An 8,450-nucleotide genomic window follows, 5' to 3' on the forward strand; every position below is an offset into this window, starting at 1 on the left:
ATATGAGATTGGCATCCATCCATATTCACACAAATTCACACCATAATTGGCCATGATTGGCCATTCACATTCACCATGATTGGCACCATAATTCACACAAAACAACAACAGCAACAACAACGGCGGCGGCGCGGGGAGTGCGCGTCCTCACTCCGGCTTGGTTGGTGGGGGGTGTTGGGAGGGCACCAAGCCTTTCCAACGAGCCGCCATCGGACATGTGCTCGACGGGGTTACCAAGTAGGGGCTCGCTGTCAGCTCCTCGTCAGGGGCGGAGCCCGGTAACCCCCGCACCCAATAGAAGCGGCGGACCGATCCCATCTGGGGCGGAGCCAACGAGCCGAGGGCGTGTCACTCCCCGCTGAGCATGCGCAGGAAGAGGGAGGTGACGTCAGATGCGCCCTCAGCTTGGAGAGAGAAGGGACGCCACCTCCGAGCGCTGCAATACCTCCCCGCATCTCTGGACCGGACCGTGTTTGATTCTGCCCCTGAGCCAAGGTGCACCTTGTGCTATCGACTGCCTGTCCTTCCCTGCCATCAATCCTGTGTAAGCAAGTCTTGTTCCGTTTGTCTGTGGTCTGTCTGGGATAGATAAGATTGTGTCTAAGTGCCTATCTCTTCTGTGCTTTACCTCTTACCTTGTAATCTACCCCTTTTTTCCACCACCAATTATATCCTCCTCCGGAGGTCTTGAGAAATGTACCCCTTGTGTCGTTTCATTTATCCCAGCCGTTGTGTCCTTTCCATCATTGATTTAGCGTAGCGCGATTCGGCCAACGTTCGAGTGGAATCGGTGAGTTGGGGGTAATCGGGTAAACTGTGCGAACACGGCGGCCATTCCGCTCGGCCCATCATAACATCTTAAGCCGTGTCCGTAACAATATATATATATAATATATATATAATATATATATAATATATATAAATAATATATATAATATATATATATATATATATACATATATATATATATACATACACACACACACACACACATACACACACACACACACACACACACACACACACACACACACACATACACACTGTATATATATATATAAATAAAGTAATTGCCAGAAAACACCAACCTGGATCCTTGTGCACCATAGAATTGATATGCAACACAAATGGTCCATACCCCAACTCCTGCACCCTCAAACCCCCCCCCCCCCCTCCCCACATTTCAATTAAAGTCCCAAACGATGCAGGAGTAAGTGATTGCACACAGACATGTTCCAGCATGGCAGGTGCAAACCTGAAAAACGTTCAGCATTCAATGCCCAGCTCACTTGTGCGTCAGCCAGGATTAAGACGATTAAAGTCCATTCCCAAACACAGTCTAGTTCCTAGCACAAACCTTTGTCATACTGGGCTTTAGTGAAGCTTGCTGCATACCAAAGAAAACCCATGCGAAAGGTCAAACAGCGGCAAAGAGGAGGTCAAGAAATTAGCCAAGGAGGTGCCAGCTGAACTGTGAGGACAATCAAAAGAAGGTTATAAAAAGTGTTCCTTTTCCTCCACTGTTACGGTATGGCACAAAGTATTTTTTGAATGAGCAAAGGAGCAATGCAAGGCGAGGCTGGTGATAAAATGACCTATTGGGTTGTCAGTCAAGATAAAACCCAACTGGCTCATTAACGAACTTCAGCAAGTGGGTTCAATATACTTTCACTCACTGGTTAGGGTTTTGTGACATCAGTCCATACATGGTGGTAGATTCGACTCTTAATATCCTCAGGACAAACATGGGCCCTGCATTAAAATGCACATTATGGAAAGGCAGTGAGTGCTGCCTTAAAGTACCCATCATCAAAAAAAAATAATAATAAATAAAGACTCCAATAGGTATGCCAAAATACATCCCTCTAGAATCAAGGACTATCAGGATGGCCAAGAGGTACGTACACTAGAATCTAAGTTGTCTAGCCTGGATTAGAATTCCGACCCAGGTATAAACTGTCATCTTGGTGTTTCACGGGCAGGGTGATTCGTAAATGTATGTGCCTTCCTTCGGATGGACGTTAAACAGGCATCCCATCTGGCACCATTAGTCGGTGGACGTTAACGATCCCACGGGTGTCCTTCGTGAAGAGTAGGCAAGCTATCGCCGTCACCCTGAGCAAATTACAAATTCCTCCACTGACTACTGCTGGGAAGGCAATGTGAAACCATCCAGTATAAGCGCCTTGCCAAGAAACTACTTTGTCAGCACCGACGCTCTGTAAAAGAGTATGCTACATCAGAATATAGAAGAACCACCTATCGAGGCCATTTTTCCCGGCAGAGCAGGGGTTGGCCTTTTTTTGGGCACCGTGTTCCCCTTTTTGAAGCAATGTTTTATGGCCGGATGCCCTCCTGCCACCAACCCTGTTAGTCGCCTCTTGCGACACACAGGGAATTACCAGTGAACTGGTACTCAATTTTCCAACCTCGGAAGGATGACAGGCTGAGTCAACCCACCTGGCGTTAATTCAGCGATCGACCGGGATTCAAACCCAGGATCCCAGGATCCCAAGCCGGCACCCTAACCGCTAAGATTTGAACCCAGGATCCTAGGATCCCAAGCCGGCACCCTAACCGCGAAGATTTGAACCCAGGATCCTAGGATCCCAAGCCGGCACCCTAACCGCAAAGATTTGAACCCAGGATCCTAGGATCCCAAGCCGGCACCCTAACCGCTAAGATTTGAACCCAGGATCCTAGGATCCCAAGCCCGCACCCTAACCACTAAGATTTGAACCCAGGATCCTAGGATCCAAGCCGGCACCCTAACCACTAAGATTTGAACCCAGGATCCTAGGATCCCAAGCCGGCACCCTAACCACTAAGATTTGAACAAACCGGCACCCTAACCACTAAGATTTGAACCCAGGATCCTAGGATCCCAAGCCCACACCCTAACCGCTAAGATTTGAACCCAGGATCCTAGGATCCCAAGCCGGAACCCTAACCGCTAAGATTTGAACCCAGGATCCTAGGATCCCAAGCCGGCACCCTAACCGCTAAGATTCAAACCCAGGATCCTAGGATCCCAAGCCGGCACCCTAACCACTAAGATTTGAACACAGGATCCTAGGATCCCAAGCCGGCACCCTAACCACGAAGATTTGAACCCAGGATCCTAGGATCCCAAGCCGGCACCCTAACCACTAAGATTTGAACCCAGGATCCTAGGATCCCAAGCCGGCACCTTAACCGCTAAGATTCGAACCCAGGATCCTAGGATCCCAAGCCGGCACCCTAACCGCTAAGATTCGAACCAGGATCCTTGGATCCCAAGCCGGCACCCTAACCACTAAGATTTGAACACAGGATCCTCGGATCCCAAGCCGGCACCCTAACCGCTAAGATTTGAACCAGATCCTAGGATCCCAAGCCGGCACCCTAAACCGATAAGATTCAAACCCAGGATCCTAGGATCCCAAGCCGGCACCCTAACCACTAAGATTTGAACACAGGATCCTAGGATCCCAAGCCGCACCCTAACCACTAAGATTTGAACCCAGGATCCTAGGATCCCAAGCCGGCACCCTAACCACTAAGATTTGAACCCAGGATCCTAGGATCCCAAGCCGGCACCCTAACCGCTAAGATTCGAACCCAGGATCCTAGGATCCCAAGCCGGCACCCTAACCGCTAAGATTCGAACCCAGGATCCTTGGATCCCAAGCCGGCACCCCTAACCACTAAGATTTGAACACAGGATCCTAGGATCCCAAGCCGGCACCCTAACCACTAAAATTCGAACCCAGGATCCTAGGATCCCAAGCCGGCACCCTAACCACTAAGCCAACACCAGGCAGCAGGAGAAAATAGATTGAATGTTTTTTTTTTTTAATCTGGAACTAAAACTAACAGTGAGAAATGGAGGGTTAATGGGACAGAATAGATCACGAGCAGGGATTGAGAATGACATGAGATGGGGTGCACTGCTTGATTTAAATTAGCATGGTCCACCAACAACCCCCTCCTCATGAAACTACCTAAATTCAGAACTACTGCTCACCTCCACTCATTTACTCCTCTTTTCTCCTGCCTGTGGCAATGCCTTTCACACTCTATTCAATCTCATTCTTCCCTCCAGGACGTCAAGACAACTGTGCACGTCCATCTCAAGTCATATCCCATCCAAAACCATGATCTTTTCTAAACCAGCTAACTACCTGCCACATACCACCCCATTTTGTTTATGTAACCATCTTGACCACCCCTTGCGTTCTCCCATACACCTCATTACCTGCAACCCTTGTTTGTCCGTCTCTATCTACTTTCTCCCTCCGCCCTGCTATTGGCATTACCCCCTTTCTCCTGCTGTTCCCTTTGTTATTACCTCTGCCATGAAAGGTGAACGGAGGTTATGTTTTCACCCCTGTCTGTTTGTTTGTCTATTTGTCTGCCTGTGAAGAGGATATCTCAAAATGTTATGGACGGTTCCAGATGAAATTTTGTGGACAGGTTGGGGATGTGAAAAGGAAGAGTTGATTCAATCTTGGTGAAGATCCAGATCTGGACACTATATTTTTAAAGTGATTCTTCACCACTGATAGAAAGGGCTAAAACGATATATAGCACAATATCTCAAAATGTTGTGGATGGATTTGGACGAAACTTGGTGGACAGGCTGGGGATGTGGCAAGGAAGGGTCGATTCAATCTTGGGGATGATCCGTTTCCGGATTTGGATGCTATAATTTTTTTAAGTGATTCTTCACCATTGAGTGATTGGGCTAAAACCGATATATAGTACGATATCTCAGATTCGATGTTGCTTCAGGTCCGCAGATCCGGCCCACCAGTGGGATACAAAACGTAAACTGTTCAGCCTGGCGGAGGTATGCGCTCTACCGAGTGCCGCTCTTGTGTTGTGTGCTGTTCTGTTCTGTTCTGTTCTGTGTCAAAGCTATTGAATTGTCTGGAGGGGGCATTTGCACAAATGGAAGGGGGAAAAAAAGGGATAAAAGACTGGTACTCTACATGATAATCCTGGATTTTAGGAGTTTTATCCAGGATAAATTTCTGGAAGAACCCAGGAGAGCAGAAGGGGCTGGACTGGGGCAGAGGTGGTTAAAAAAGAAAAACAGGCCATCAACCTGTCTGTGATGTGAGAGCAACAGACCTTGGATGGGTAAGAATAATGAAAATAGGGATTACATAATACAAGGGGCAGTCTTGGAGCATGTGATACAGGAGAAGGATCTGGGGGTGGTAATAGATACGTGGGGATTGGAGGGGACAGCACAGTGCCAGGTAGTGGAGGTAGCAGTAACAGGAGGTAACTCTAAACTAGGATTGGAAAGGCATCCAGAAGCAGAGAGAATATAGGGGTTAGGTGTATATGGGTGTTGGCAGGATTCGACAGGCTCGATGGGTCTAATGGTCTCTTCCTGCATTGAAGTTCCCCCCAACCATCCCCCCCCCCCCCCCCCCCCCACACATCCTTTCCCCGAACCCAGTCTCAATTTACCTCCGATGGCACTATTTAACTCACACCTAATCTTCCTTCCTCAATCCCCCCCCCCCCCCCCCCCCCCATGTACTCACAAACAAAATGGGGATACCAACCTGAATGCAATACGTTATTTCCGGGGCCCGTGATTGGTCCAGGCAAAAATGTTCACAAGTGGTATGTTTGGGGAAAGTGCAAAATAGTTTCTATGGGAAACATGATTTATTAATAAAACAAACAATGAATATGAAATGAATGAATGATCGTTTTAAGGCCATTTTTCCCCGCTAAAGCAGGGGTTAGCCTTGCGGCCCCCATGACAATCATGGTTCCCTGTTTGAGGCAATGTTTTTATAGCCGGATGCCCTTCCTGACGCCAACCCTTAGTCACCTCTTACGATGTACAGGGATACAGTGTACCTATTCTAAACCGGGGTACACACCGGGATCATTCATCCCAGCAAGCTGGTACTCAATTTGCCGACCTCGGAAGGATGACAGGCTGAGTCAACCCCCCTGGCGTTAATTCAGCGATCGACCGGGATTCGAACCCAGGATCCTAGGATCCCAAGCCGGCACCCTAACCGCTAAGCCAACACCAGGATTATTTCTTACTGGTACTGAATGTTTTAATAAACAAACAATGCGATAACTATTTTACAAAACTAACTTGATGACATCGTAAAGTACAAAATGTTACGTCTCCCTCAATTTGAGAGAAAACTTTCACAGGCAGTCCCACAAAATGACATCTCCATGGCAACCAAACCAATTTTTGGAAGCTTTTCCTGATGTGATCCTCAATGTGATGTCAATGAGAATGATGGATGTTCCAGTTGTACTTGTCATATGCGCAGTATATTATTTATGATGGCATCGTTATTCTCTTCAACAGATTCTTCTCCAAGGAATATCTGAATATCTCCCATCATTGAAGGGAGACAAGGTCGCAGCAATAAACAGTACAACATAATTCTCTTAACAGCTAACCTCCTTCTTTCGTATGCATCATTGGCTGAGGGAAAGGGGGGGCATGGCTGTGCTGCTGATGCAGTTCCCCCTGTAGGTGAGAGATGGAATTTGTTCAGGGTGCTGGTGATAAGTTGCCCACTCGTGGCGAAGGACACCGTGGAATTTTTAACATCCACCAACTAATGTCGACAGGATGCTTGCTCAGTTTAACGTCCCGAGGGACGACACACACATTGATGAATCACCGTGTCTTGAAACACCAGGATGGCAGTTTATAGCTGTATCAGGATTCAAACCGAGGCTAAACAACTCAAAAGCGAGTGTGCGTACCCTTCGGCTATCCTGCCAGCCCTCAACCATCACCAAACTGAATGAATGAATAAAGATTTACAGGCATACCTACACGAATATATATACCGTCGGACCTCGCTATTCGCGGGGGATACGTTCCTGGGAAATGCCGCGAATTGCAAAACTGCAAATGGGGGGGGGGGGGAGGGGAGGGGGGCATTGCTTCAATGGAAAAATGTGGGAGAATAACCCTCTTTTCCATTGAGACACTCACAACTACTCTATAACTACCCAGCAAGGCCAGGCTCAGGCCCAAAGTTTCAATCACTGAGCAGTCTTCATCCAGGAATGTGCTGGCATCGCACACCGGGTGTAAAATACCTTTTTGACATTAGGTCTCACAATCTGCATATTGCAGTCACATAATGACCCCTTACCTCTTGGAGAGTACCCACAACACCTAGTGCATGATGCCAGCACATTCCCTGATTCAGACTACAGTGGTCGAAAGCTGGACCCGAGCCTGGCTTTTGACAGTTTGGTGTCGTTTTCATCTTCCAATCCAATTTTAACAGAGCACAATGACCACTTTATCTCAGATAAATGTTTAAGTGATTTTGTTTACTTGATCGTATGTCACCCTTGATCGCATGTTGAAGGCAGCAGGAAGTTGGGGTGTGAAGAGAATGGCAGAGATCTGTAATCTGGTGGTGAAAGAAGGCTGCATTCCAGTGGATTGGGAACTGAGTACCCTCGTCCCTCTATACAAGGGGAAAGGTGACCCTCTGGAGCAGCGGTCGGGAACCTATGGCTCGCGAGCCATATATGGCTCTTCCGGTGATGGCATATGGCTCCCAGACAATTTTGAGTTGGAAAAAAAAAATTAAAAAAAAAAAATCAGTTTGGAACTGATTTTAAAATACTTGTGATATTTCTTAATAATACTGTGTCATTTTAAAGTAAACAGAAATTAGTTTTGAAGATAAATTTCACGGGTCACGGGTCACCCGTGGGTCGGGTCGGGAACCAATGGCTCGCGAGCATGTCCGCGTCATTGTAAAGGTGAAGAAATCAATTTTATCAGATAGCCAACTAGTTTATCCGCTTCAACCCTTGTAACGGAAAAGATGGCGAAAAGAAAAAAAGACGATGATTACCGTGCATTCCAGGCTGCGTGGACAGAGGAATTTGCATTTGGTGAGAGAGCAGGATCTGCGGTATGTCTAATATGCAATGATAAAATTGCATCGATGAAACGGTCAAATATAAAGCGGCACTTCGATACGCACCATGCTTCATTTGCATCGAAATATCCAGCGGGGGACAGCAGGAAAAGGGCATGCGAGGAGCTACAGCGGAGAGTGCAGGCGAGTCAGCAGCAACTACGTGTGTGGACCAAGCAAGGTGACGGGAATTCCGCTAGCTTTGCGGGTGCTTTGGCAATAGTAAGGAATGGAAAGCCATTCACAGATCGCGAGTATGCCAAAACATTCATGCTTGATGTGGCCAATGAACTGTTTGATGACTTCCCAAATAAAGACAAGATAATCAAACGAATAAAAGACATGCCCCTGTCAGCAAGAACTGTGCACGATCGTAGCATCATGATGGCAAATCAAGTCGAGGAAACACAAATTAAGGACATAAACGCCGGGACATACTTTTCTCTCGCGTTAGATGAGTCAACAGACGTTAGCCATCTATCTCAGTGCAGTATAATTGCCAGGTATGCTGCAGGTGAC

Source organism: Myxine glutinosa, unplaced genomic scaffold (genome assembly GCF_964187855.1).
Source record: "Myxine glutinosa unplaced genomic scaffold, kmMyxGlut1.1 SCAFFOLD_3014, whole genome shotgun sequence".
Taxonomy (NCBI): Eukaryota; Metazoa; Chordata; class Myxini; order Myxiniformes; family Myxinidae; genus Myxine; species Myxine glutinosa.